This window comes from Notolepis coatsorum (genome assembly GCF_963971535.1).
Source record: "Notolepis coatsorum genome assembly, chromosome: 8".
In the NCBI taxonomy this organism is placed as follows: Eukaryota; Metazoa; Chordata; class Actinopteri; order Aulopiformes; family Paralepididae; genus Notolepis; species Notolepis coatsorum.
The window spans coordinates 24,141,622-24,153,695 of NC_140172.1; the positions used below are offsets into that span (position 1 = coordinate 24,141,622).

A 12,074-nucleotide genomic window follows, 5' to 3' on the forward strand; every position below is an offset into this window, starting at 1 on the left:
CTAGCTTTTCAGCTAATGCTAATAATAACACCAGCAAGCCCCGCTCTGCCGGGACGATGGCATTTAAGAAAGTATCTGCTGTTAAAATGACGAACAGCATTGACACTTTAATTCACGGTCGATTAAAAACACGTTTGTTTTATAATGCTCACTCAGCACGCAGACCGCACATGTTGTTGATAAATTACGTCATATGGCGTACTCGCCGATACCGATACCAGCATTTTAGGCAGTATCGGAGGCATTTCCGATACTGGTATCGGAACAACTCTAATTTCAATAGGCAACTCTGAAAGGATTATTTTTCTAGAAGAGCAACACTAGCCAAAACATAGGCATTGTATGCATAAAAGGGGCAAAAGCTAAAGTTAAGTGACTGTTACTTTTGTAGCAGTAGTTCAATGTCACTGCCTTTTTTATTAGGCCTAGTTGTTAATGTTGGCTACAACTTTGCCACAGTAGGCATTAATCACTTAATAGTTCAAATGTCTGTGTCCCATTCCCGTTTGCACACGCAGATACACACACGCGCACACAGTGGGCCAGTGACTTTGGTGGTATGTGCTATTGCACAAATGTGTGCCCCGTTCCCGTTTGCACATGCACACAGTACAAATATACATTTATTTTTGAAAAAATTAAATTAACTCTGTTACTTGAAGACATTTAAGACATTTATCTTTATGATGATTTAATTGGATGTGGACTGTTAATTAATGCTTGTATATCTAATTTTATGTTGTCATGTTTGTTTGTGTTTGTTTAAAAAATTATAAAAAAAATACAAAAAAAAAACTCTGTTACTTTTTTTTCACTGTGCTCCTAAATATTTTTGTGTGATCCTAAATTTTTTCATTTAGGAGCACATGTGCTCCTTGGGAAAAAGGTTAGCGTAGAGCCTTGCAGGTGAGACAGAGGTGGACAGGGTGAGGTGAGACAGAGGTGGACAGGGTGAGGTCGATGGAAAGGGTGAGGTGAGACAGAGGTGGACAGGGTGAGGTGAGAGAGGTGGACAGGGTGAGGTGGACAGGGTGAGGTGAGACAGAGGTGGACAGGGTGAAAACCTTCAAATTCCAACAGAACAATCCCAGCAGCAACTGTACTTCCTAAGAAGGCTGAGAAAATTTGGCATGCCAACCAAAATTCTCAGCAAATTCTATAGAAGTACGGTTGAGAGTGTCCCTACCAGCTCAATCACAGTCTGGTATGGAAACTGGCTGCACTGCCAAGGACAGGAAGGCACTCCAACGAGTGATAAAAACTGCTCAGCACATCTCAGGAGCAGCCTTACCCTCACTTCAGGACATTACTCTACCAGGGTCACCAGGAGAGCACATAACATCATTAACACATTGAGGACCAAAGTCCTGCTGCGATTTATAGTCCAGAGGACCGAGCTTTGTAAACAAACCGATGTACTTTCTAACAGCTATATATATACTTTATAGTATTGCTATCTGTCCATTCTCATTGTCACTTGAGTGCATAAACCGTGCCTTCATAATGGCTTAAAGAAAATAAAAATCCATCGGTTGGTTGTCATTTTATAGCACCGTGAATATATATATATATATTTATCACACTTTTCGCCTAGTTTTTTTTCTGGGGAGCTAGATAATAGGCTAAACGTTGGCGCCGTTATATCAAATGCCATTTCTGCTGTATATATACGAATGAAATAAAACAAACTGCGTAGCATCCGGACTATTACAGAGTGTTATGTATTATTTTCACATGGTGGAGGGATACCATTACTTACTGTCTGTGGTGCATTTTCACATTGTGGTTAAGTGTGCTGTCACTAATTGGTGGTTTAATTGACACACTGGTTTCTTCCTGTTTTTGTTATTAAAATGGCCGCCCTTCTAATTCATCACAGGTGTGGTGATGAGGCACCACGCCCTACAAATGCAGTGCAGGGAGCAGTTGTCAAGTCTCCCCCACTTCACAGGAGATGTCTCAGCTCTCCAGCGTCTCACCTGCTCTCACTATTTTGTTGTACATTCGGCTTGTTCTTCCTTTTGCCTATAGTTTTGTTATTTAACTTTGGAGTCTGGAACACCCAGCTCCCACTATTTCTGTCCATTTAGTTAGTTGTAAATAAATAGCTATTTTTGATAAACTTTTGTCCAGTGTCCTGTGTCCACCACGTCGCATTCAAGGCCTTGACGAGCCATATTTTAGGCTTGAATGTAACACAGAGCATCTATGGATGAAATGGGGGCGGCGGGGAACGCCGATTAGTATTATTGATTAGCAATACAGTGTGCGTTCAGGTAGCCATGTTCATTTATCGATCACGTTAGGTTTTAAAACAATGTCCAATCCAGCTGTAATTTGGGGGAATAGTATCCTACCGTCAGGCCATGTGATCGCCGGCAGCATTTCTTCATTAGTCATCGGTATCTGGTAGATCGATATGTCCATTGGCTAATCATAAATCCCATTATTCCAGGCTGAAATATACGTTCTGTAACGGGATCAAAGATGGCGGGTGTTCGTTTGGAACCGAGGCTCATATGAAACGATTTTTTTTTACAATCGCCCTCAATGATACTGCAGTGGAGCGATGGCGCCCCTAAGCGGATCTGGCCGGTATTGCACGTTTCGAAAATCAAATATGTGGGTAGGTCCTGCAAGTGGATCGGGGACCTAATAAGAGTTATAAATATGGAATAAAACAATAACAACTCGCCACGAGTTAACTCGTGGGTCTGGCCCACACCGCATGGCACCGAATCACGAGTTAACTCGTGCTCGGGCGGCAAAGTGTTAAGGACAGTACACACCGCCAGCACAGACTCTTCAACCTTCTGCCATTAGGCAGGCGCTACAGGAGTCTGAAATCCAGGACTACGAGACTGACAAACAGTTTCTACAGGCCTTTCCATCAGGCTTGTGAACAGCTCCCTCAGCTAGCCCCCCCCCCCCCCCATGACAGAGTTTGAACTGTGAACCCCCCCTTTTTCTTTTGTGTCTGACTGCTGCTGTGACCTCACTGTCACCCTTCCCCCGAACTGTGAACACTAAGAGAGATTCAAGATTGTTTATAGTCATGTGCACAGTTAAACAGTACAAGATATATAGAGGTGCAGCTCAATAAATTAGAATATTGTGGAAAAGTCTATATATTTAGCTGTATTGATGCAGTCATTTGTGCAAAAGGAGCCCCAACAAAGTACTGGGTGAACATACATGGACATTTCTATATACAAAAGAAAAATACATCTATTTTTTATTGGTGATACAGAATGTTGGGCTTTCATGAGCTGTAAGACATAAAGGCTTGACATATTTCACTTTGTGTGTAATGAATCTATAATCTACGAGTTTTGCTTTTTGAATTACTGAAATAAAATAACTTTTCCACGATATTCTAATTTATCGAGCTGCACATGTACAAGGCCCAGTGAGTAGCATTAACGTAATTGCATGTTCCGATTCACAGTGTTTACAAATCAGTGTTTCCCCTACCATTGCCTTGGCGGGGGGAAAAAAATTATAAAACAAAAAAAAAAAAGTATAAAAATATATATATATATTTTATGTTTGCTTTAATCACAGTAACGTTGTCGAGCTAAATTATACATACATCGATTTTCATATAAATCAATCTTCACTAAGACTTTAAAACGGTGGTGCGGCACGGTCTACGGAGACGCAGCAAAAAGCTACCAAATCCATTCCGAGACAACTCCAAGACTGACTAAGTCTCAGTCTCTCTCCTTCAAGTAGCCAAACGTTACACTATGAATGAATGAAAACTGTATTTAACAGATTGCAGAACGGGTACAATACAGTACGGCTCAATAAAAACCAACTGGATAGTTGATATAGGTTGATATATGAACTGGATAGTTCATATAAGCCATTCTCACTTTCTGTGTGTGTGTGTGTCCGTCCCAACTCTGGTCTTTGGAAAGTTGAACTGCATTGAACTGAATTGGAAAAAAGAAACCTCATAACCTAACTGGCACTGAACATTGAACTACACTGGCATTGTTTGCAGATGTACTGTTATTAAAGTTAGTTAAAAACATAAATTTGTATCGTTTTCTTTGGTCAAATCCAAAGGAAAAAAATATAAAATCAGAGAAATCCGAAAACGAAATAATTTAAAAAACAGAGAAATCCGAAAACAGGAACATTTTTATCCGAAAAATTTAAATAGATTTCATAGGGCCCTAGTTAAGGTGAGTTAATCAATTCACTCTGAAAATCTGCTCCGCTCTGATAAACTGACTCTTCGGTCAGAGCGTCCAGTGTGCACTCTCAACCCTCAGAATTTTCTAACAACCAGAGTGCGCTCGCACCGACACTGGTTGTAAATAGTTCATAAAAATTGTGTGTTGTCACTACTGTATGTATAATTGTAAATAAGTTACATTTATGTGTTGTAAATAAATATTGTTGTTAATATTTATTTACCTAATTTATGTGCAAGTGCAATCTTTTCATTTCAGCTCAGAAAATATATAAATATGGAGGTGACAAATGACAATGGGTCACAGGCTCCAGCAGCAGTTAAAAGTGTCTTTAGTTATTCACAGTTCGGGGGAAGGGTGAATGAATGAATGAAAACTTTATTTAACAGATTGCAGAATGGGTACAATACAGTACGGCTCAATACATACAATTGTTAAGGGGATGCAGAACTGAGAAAGACGTTTGTCTTGTTTCCATCAGGGTCCCCCATTTTCAATTCATATAGACATTTATGACATACACAACATACATGACATTTATGGCATAGGGACATATAGGTATTTAGTACTGATACATTTGTGACATAAGCGGCATTCAAATATACAGTACTGTTACCCCTAGATCCTGACAGAGTATATACATATGATGGGGAGGGGACTGTACATTAGGAGGGGGTGGGTGGGTGGGAGGGAAATATACATACGGCGGGGAGGGAATATATATATGCGGTGAGGAGGAGACTGTCTATTAGGAGGTGGTGGGGGTTTTGGGCATTTACGGTGGCCAGTTTCGAATTGCAGCCTCCCGTAGGTGCTCTTTAAGAGCGGTTTTGAATGTGGGCAGGGATTCACATTCCTTTACAGCTTTGGGTAGGGCGTTCCACATTGTTGTGGCATAATTGCGAAACGTGTTTAGTCCCTTGTTTGAGCCGAATCTGGGTTTAACATGATTTGTTGAGCTTCCTCTGGTGTAGTGGTTGTGGTATTCACTGACCTTTGGGAAGTATTTTGACATGTACATGGGCACCCCGGTCGTATAGTGTATCTTGTAGACCAGGCTCATTGCAAGTTGCTGTACTCTGTCGTCTACTCTAAGCCATCCTAGGTTGTCAAAGTGGGCAGGGGTGAGGTGGGTTCCGGGGTTCAGGTCAAGTAGTAGTCTGACCAGTTTGTTTTGTGATGTTTGTAATTTTGTTTTAAGCGCCTTTGAGGTGCTTTGGTACCATGAGGTGCACGCATAGTCATAGTACCCTTGAATGAGTGCTCCTGCCAGAGTCTTCAGGGTATTCTTGTTTACCAGAGAGGAGATCCGGTACAAGAATCTAGTTCGTTGGTTGACTTTTTTTTATTACATTGGATGCCATTCTGTCACAGGAAAGATTTGCCTCTAGGATGGAACCCAGGTAGGTAATTTCGTCTTTCCTTGTGACAATATTGTCACCCACTGCAACTGAGAATCCGTCGGTCTTGCTGAGTTTGTTATTTGAACCGAAGAGAATGGACTCTGTTTTGCCCATGTGTAATGATAGTTTGTTATCAGCGAGCCATATGCAGATTTTGCCTAGTTCCGTGCTGAGGGATTTTTCAACCTGCAATTTGTTCTTGTCAGAGACCAGCAGGGCTGAGTCGTCCGCAAACAGGAACAAGTTGCAGTCACAGGCTGACGACATGTCATTTGCATAAATTAGGAAGAGTAGCGGTCCTAGTATGCTTCCTTGTGGGTGACAGTGAGGTCACAGCAGCAGTCAAGTCAGAGTGTCTGCCTGGCACAAAAGAAAAAGAGTTTCAAAAAGAGCGGGAGCGGGGCTAGCATTCACAAGCCTGATGGCCTGTGGGTAGAATCCGTTTGTGGATAGAGATAAGATAATATATTCCTTTATTAATCCCCTTGGGGAAATCCAGGGTCTGTAAATAAGATTTTCATTGTACGGCAAACTGTCTGTAACTGTGCACATGCCAATAAAACAATCTTGAATCTTGTTAATCCTGTTGTGGCCTATGGCTGAAAGGCAAAGGAGAAAATACCTTTTTGTTGATTTGGTATATTTGCTTATGTTGATCTGATAAACATACTACAAACAAATTATCAATAGGCTACTCTTGGGCTAAACAATACATCCACTTATCAAAAAAAGGACAAGAAAAAAAGGACAAGAAAAATAAAACACTATCAAACAGCAGATTTCTTTCACTGATGTTTTACTTCTTTTTTATCAATAAAGCTTCCGGTATCAGGAGAAATGTAATATTCTATTGTGAAGAGAATTACGTCGCTGCAGATGAATGAATGAATGGATTATTTGATTTCGAATGTTTACAAATAAATAAACAAATAATTGTTCGAACATTGTAAATGATGCTCGCAGTTAGTTGACCATGGAGATGGTAAAGTACTACAAATGAAAACAAAACATTTGGCATTTTCTACAATGAAGCTGGGATTGTACAACGTCAAGACTCCTTTCGAGTGGCGCTGCTGCGAGGAAGGAGCAATAAGAGGAAACAATGTGAACATAATTGTACTTACAGATGTTGGTGTCCACAGTCTGATCTGTGTTTCCACAAGAACGACGTTTTGATCCAGATGTTTCAGTAGAAAGTCTTGGTCCAGTCGAGTTCTGTCACAAAGAGAGCTCACAGTAAACACAAAGAGAGCGTCAAGTAATCAGGAAGATGATGTGGAGTGTATCGAGTCTCGTGTTGATGACGTGTATGCTGACGTTAAAAGACTCGCGCGCCGTACCACGTGACTGATTCAGGAAATCAGGGAAGCCCCTCTAGCCACGCCCATGGTGGACGCCGTTCGCCTCATAGATATCTATGGTTCGCCTGAATACTTTTACCAACGGATTTCCAGTTCCGCGTTCTGCGCTCTGATTGGCCACTGACGTTTCTGGTCATGTGACATGTGCGCCCACTACACTTCCGCGTTACATTGAAATCGGGGAGGAGATTGCGGGGGGAGCATATGAATGAATGTGGACCAGGGGCGTTTTTAGGGTTAGAAAACATTGGGGGCTTCAGCCCGGGGGGTGGAGGGCGGCTCCCCCCCCCCTTTTTTTTTTTTTTTTTTTAAACACAGAAATACGCAATTTTAGAGTAATTAGAGATGAATACTGAAGAACTCGAATCATTAGAGGTTCTCAAAGTGAGGTCCATGTCCATGAGAGGGATCTGGGCAGTTCCCATAGAAAATTCAAAGTTAACAGGACCAAATCATCAGTTTCTTATTTATTTATTTAACCTTTATTTTGCCAGATAAAACATTGATCTGGTCCAAGAGGCCCCAACAGGAGTACAAATATACATATATACACATATATATACATATATATATAATATATATACATATACTGTACATACATACACACATATACACCAATAACAAAATAAAAACAGTTAAGAATCATACACATAAGCAAATAAACAAACAAACAAACAAACATTATGCACAGCCTATGTACAAAAGAAATAAACAGTTCATCTCTAGTCTTTACAGTTTTCTTCAATTGCATAAACACTCAAATCAAAAGTATTACACAATTATCAAAACCTTACACTCAAGGAGCAAAACGTAGGCCCAGATTTGCACCCCTATAAGCACAATGTCAGCCTCACACTTTTTGCAAAACAATACACACAGTGATTTGCAAAACACTAAACACACTTCCATTACATTAGACACAGAATGTCAAATTACCACACATATGAGCCAATTGGTTAAACACAGCCATCAGATGCACAAACACACCATTGCTTAATTGTAGATACACCAATCAGGTTTAAGCACTATAAAAATGCAGCAGGTGAGTTCACCTGTCTTCAACCAAAATGGAAAGAGAGTGAAGTACTGTACACAGAGAACGTGAAAATATACAATACATTCACCAAACACTACACAAGACAACCAATGATGCAGACTGATGAAAATATACATTTTCTCCCATTTTCCCAAATCCGTCAACATGTCAACATGGAGAATCACAACAAAAAATGATCTTGCCAGATCCATAGGCAAAGAGATAATGTCTAGTATTTTCTGTACTCTATTTACATTTTTTCAAAATTGTTTTTGTTTTACTGTAATTTTAACCTGTACTGGATACAGTATTTTATGTTTGTCTGATATTTGCTGAGCTTACAGTGTTATGCACATAGTAGCATGAAAACTGGGACATGTTTTGTTGTGATTCTCCATGTTGAAATGTTGACTGATTTGGTTATATGGAGAGAACATTTATATTTTCATCAGTCTGCATCATTGATTTGGGTATATGGAGAGAAAATGTTTTTTTTAGCAGTCTGCATCATTGATTTGGGTATATGTAGATAAATAAATTATATTTTCATCAGTCTACTCTACAGCATTGGTCTTGTGTAGTGTTTGGTGAATTTATTGTATATTTGCACATTCTCTGCATACTTCACTTACAGTACTCTAATCACTGAGAAGTAGAATTGCTAAATGTGTTTTAGGTTAAGCACAGCAGTGTGTGTAACTGGTTCAAACAGAATTGAGTCATATGAAACGTGTGTTTCATATGGTAACAAAATGTAGTTTTTATAAATTAGTGTATGGTTTTGACAAGTGTTTAATTTAGCAAAGGATCTGAGGTGTTCTGATAAATGTGTGTGTGGTTGTGCTAATTGTGTGTTTTGAAACACCGGGCCCTGTTTTCAAAATCATGCTTAAGCAATCGAAAAAAAACTATTGTGTGTTTCATTATAATTATGTTTCAGTCTTCTCATAAAAGAAATATTCGATTTTTGGGTCTTTTCCTGCCTTTGGTCCGCTTTGCATTCACATCTCAAATGAACCGTAGCAGGGTTCACTTGCAAGAGTGAATGAGCTTTCACACCACCCCAAACCAACCGGACTATCCGAGGAAATGAACCAGGGTTCGATTAAAGCTTATTATAGTTTATCACAGTATCATGAGCATGTCTTTGTCAGTGGACACTGGACATGGGTATGGATGGCTCCAGGTGCTGCTGTGTTAAAGTGCACATCTTCAAGTCCACAAATCGGTGAATGAAAGAATGATAGGATCAAATGAAAACTACTTACTAAAAATGGATTAAAAGTACTAAAAACCAACAAAAAATACCAAACACTAACAAACATTCAGCACAGACAATGGGGATGTTGACATAAAAAAAAAAAAAAAAAAAAAGTTAAAAAAAAAATGTAAACAATTTTTTTTTTTAAGGTCCGGGGCTAGGAGAAAAACATCGGGGGCTAAAGCCCCGGAAGCCCAGGGCTAACGACGCCACTGATGTGGACGAGAGCCGTGATGTAAGTGGTTGCCGATACGGCTGTGGGGGTGCTAGAGACATGATCGAATAGACGTTTATGCGCCTCACTCTCCTGAACACGGCGTGACCCATTCCTAATCGATCAGAACTAAATCGGCAGAGAAAAAGCCCATTTTAAAGCACCTATTCCGCATGCACATGCGCAGATTGCCCATGGAGTCTGGACGACGCGAGATGACGCACGAATGAATGTGGACTGTTCCATCAGAGGGGCGAGCTTCGGTGGCCAGTGTGCTTTCAGCCGAACAGGATGATGAAAAAATTATCCCACTAAATGGCCAGACGCGTCTTATGGCGACATCTACAATTACCTCATTGAGTCTCCAGGTAGACTAATGTTTATATTTAAGTGCAGCGGTCTGTAGCCACACACATTACCACCGAAGCTCCGCCCTCTGATGGAACAGTCCACATTCATTCGTGCGTCATCTCGCGTCGTCCAGACTCCATGGGCACTCTGCGCATGTGCATGCGGAATAGGTGCTTTAAAATGGGCTTTTTCTCTGCCGATTTAGTTCTGATCGATTAGGAATGGGTCACGCCGTGTTCAGGAGAGTGAGGCGCATAAACGTCAATTCGATCATGTCTCTAGCACCCCCACAGCCGTATCGGCAACCACTTACATCACGGCTCTCGTCCACATTCATTCATATGCTCCCCCCGCTATCTCCTCCCCGATTTCAGAATCCCGGAAGTGTTGCGGTGGTCTATCGTGTGACGGCAAGTTCTGCCACCGGTTAAGCTTAGGCACTCTTTCGAAGTTGAGTTTGTCTTAGAGCAGGGCGATAGAACACCAGCCCTGATTCCAAACTCTAACCTTAACCAACTTCGAAAGAGTCGCCTAAGCTTAACCAGTGATAAACTAGGCGTTAGGTAGTTTGCTGCTGTTCGAGGCGGAAATGGGCGCGTCACACGATTGGGCGCACATGTCACATGACCAGAAACGTCAGTGGCCAATCAGATCGCAGAACGTGAACGCGGAACTGGAAATCCGTTGGTAAAAGAATAGACGCGCCCCGTTCTGCGGTTCTGCAGTTACACCCTACTCCCTTTTAGCAGTAGGCCCTGTTGGAGAGGCGTCTCTACTTTTCGTAGCTCCATTTCTGCAGACCCCTCTCTGATTGGTTGAGCCCATTTCTGCAGACCCCTCTCTGATTGGCCGAGCGCGCGCATGCGCATGAGCCGCGACAAGCTCCTCTAGCCAGGAGTCGAAACTCCGTTAAGCTCCAGAGAGAGAGGCTGAAAACCCACAGTTCTTGCCCGACGGATAGGAGCCGAATCGCGGATCCGAGTTTTCTGATGAATAGCCCCAAAACATGGAGGTCGCGAACGCAATTTATACGCATGGAAGTATTGATTACGCCATAACGAATCATTAAAAAAATATACCGTTAACTGGAATATGTTGTGTGTGCCTTTACACATATGTTGGATTATGTAATTGGTTTGTCATTAAAAACCAATAATAATCGCTTGCATCGCCGGCTTCGCTGACCAGAGCTCTCTCAGATTCAAAGTTTTAATTGCAGCCTGGAACATACATGTTTCGGAACCAATGTGTAACTAGACAGTTACAATATAACATTTATATTAATTAACCCAGTTAATGCCTTAACAGAAAGAGTCTGGTGGTCAATTGCTACGGAAATGTTGTGTCTTACTAATAATAACTAATTCCTTGGTCAATAGAAGTCTCTGTGATACTTTCTGAATATGATTTGGGAACATCAAATGGGCAGGCCGCGAAATAACATAACGTTACAATGTAACAGTTTCTGACAGCTGGCTGTGTTGTGAAATGTGCATAACGTTATGAATAAACCGCGAAGTCACGCGAAATAACGTTATACGCGAATCTGGTAGTACATTTCTTTTTATCTTCTTGATATCTTCTTGATATCTTCTTGAGGCTGTGAATAACAACACCAGCCTACAAACCACGGCAATGGGGGGGGGGGGGGTCTGCTGATGGAGACTCAGTGTTCAGGGTAACAGAGCATGAGGTGAGACGGATCTTTAAAAAAGTGAATATCAGGAAGGCAGCAGGACCGGACGGCATCCCCGGCCGCGTCCTAAAAGTCTGTGCCGACCAACTGGCCCCGGTATTCACTGACATCTTCAACCTGTCCTTGGAACAGGCTGTCATCCCCACCTGTCTGAAGAAGTCCACCATCATCCCTGTACCCAAAAAATCTACGCCCGCTTGCCTCAACGACTACCGCCCTGTAGCCCTCACCTCCATAGCCATGAAGTGCTTTGAGAAGCTAGTGAAGGGCTACATCTGTTCCTCCCTCCCCATCAACCTGGACCCTCTGCAATTTGCATATCGCCCCAACAGGTCCACGGAGGACGCCATAGCCCATGTGCTGCACACAGCAGCATCACACCTGGACAAGAGGCAGGGGAACTATGTGAGAATGCTGTTCATCGACTACAGCTCAGCATTCAATACCATAGTCCCCTCCAAACTCATAGTCAAGCTCAGGGACCTGGGCTTGAACTATGACCTCTGCCAGTGGGTCTTGGACTTCCTGACGGGCAGACCCCAGGTGG

At 41.8% G+C, this 12,074-nt stretch overlaps 1 protein-coding gene across 1 annotated transcript in view; it reads right to left on the minus strand.

Moving 5' to 3' along the window:
- The window catches only part of LOC311233360 (uncharacterized protein), a gene marked incomplete at its 3' end in the record, with an annotated part of 82,481 nt that extends 75,709 nt beyond the window's left edge, over positions 1-6,772 (minus strand). Inside the window, exon 1 of the mRNA XM_084320336.1 lies at positions 6,733-6,772. The remainder of the gene's footprint in view (positions 1-6,732) is intronic.
- Positions 6,773-12,074: the final 5,302 nt, after the last annotated feature.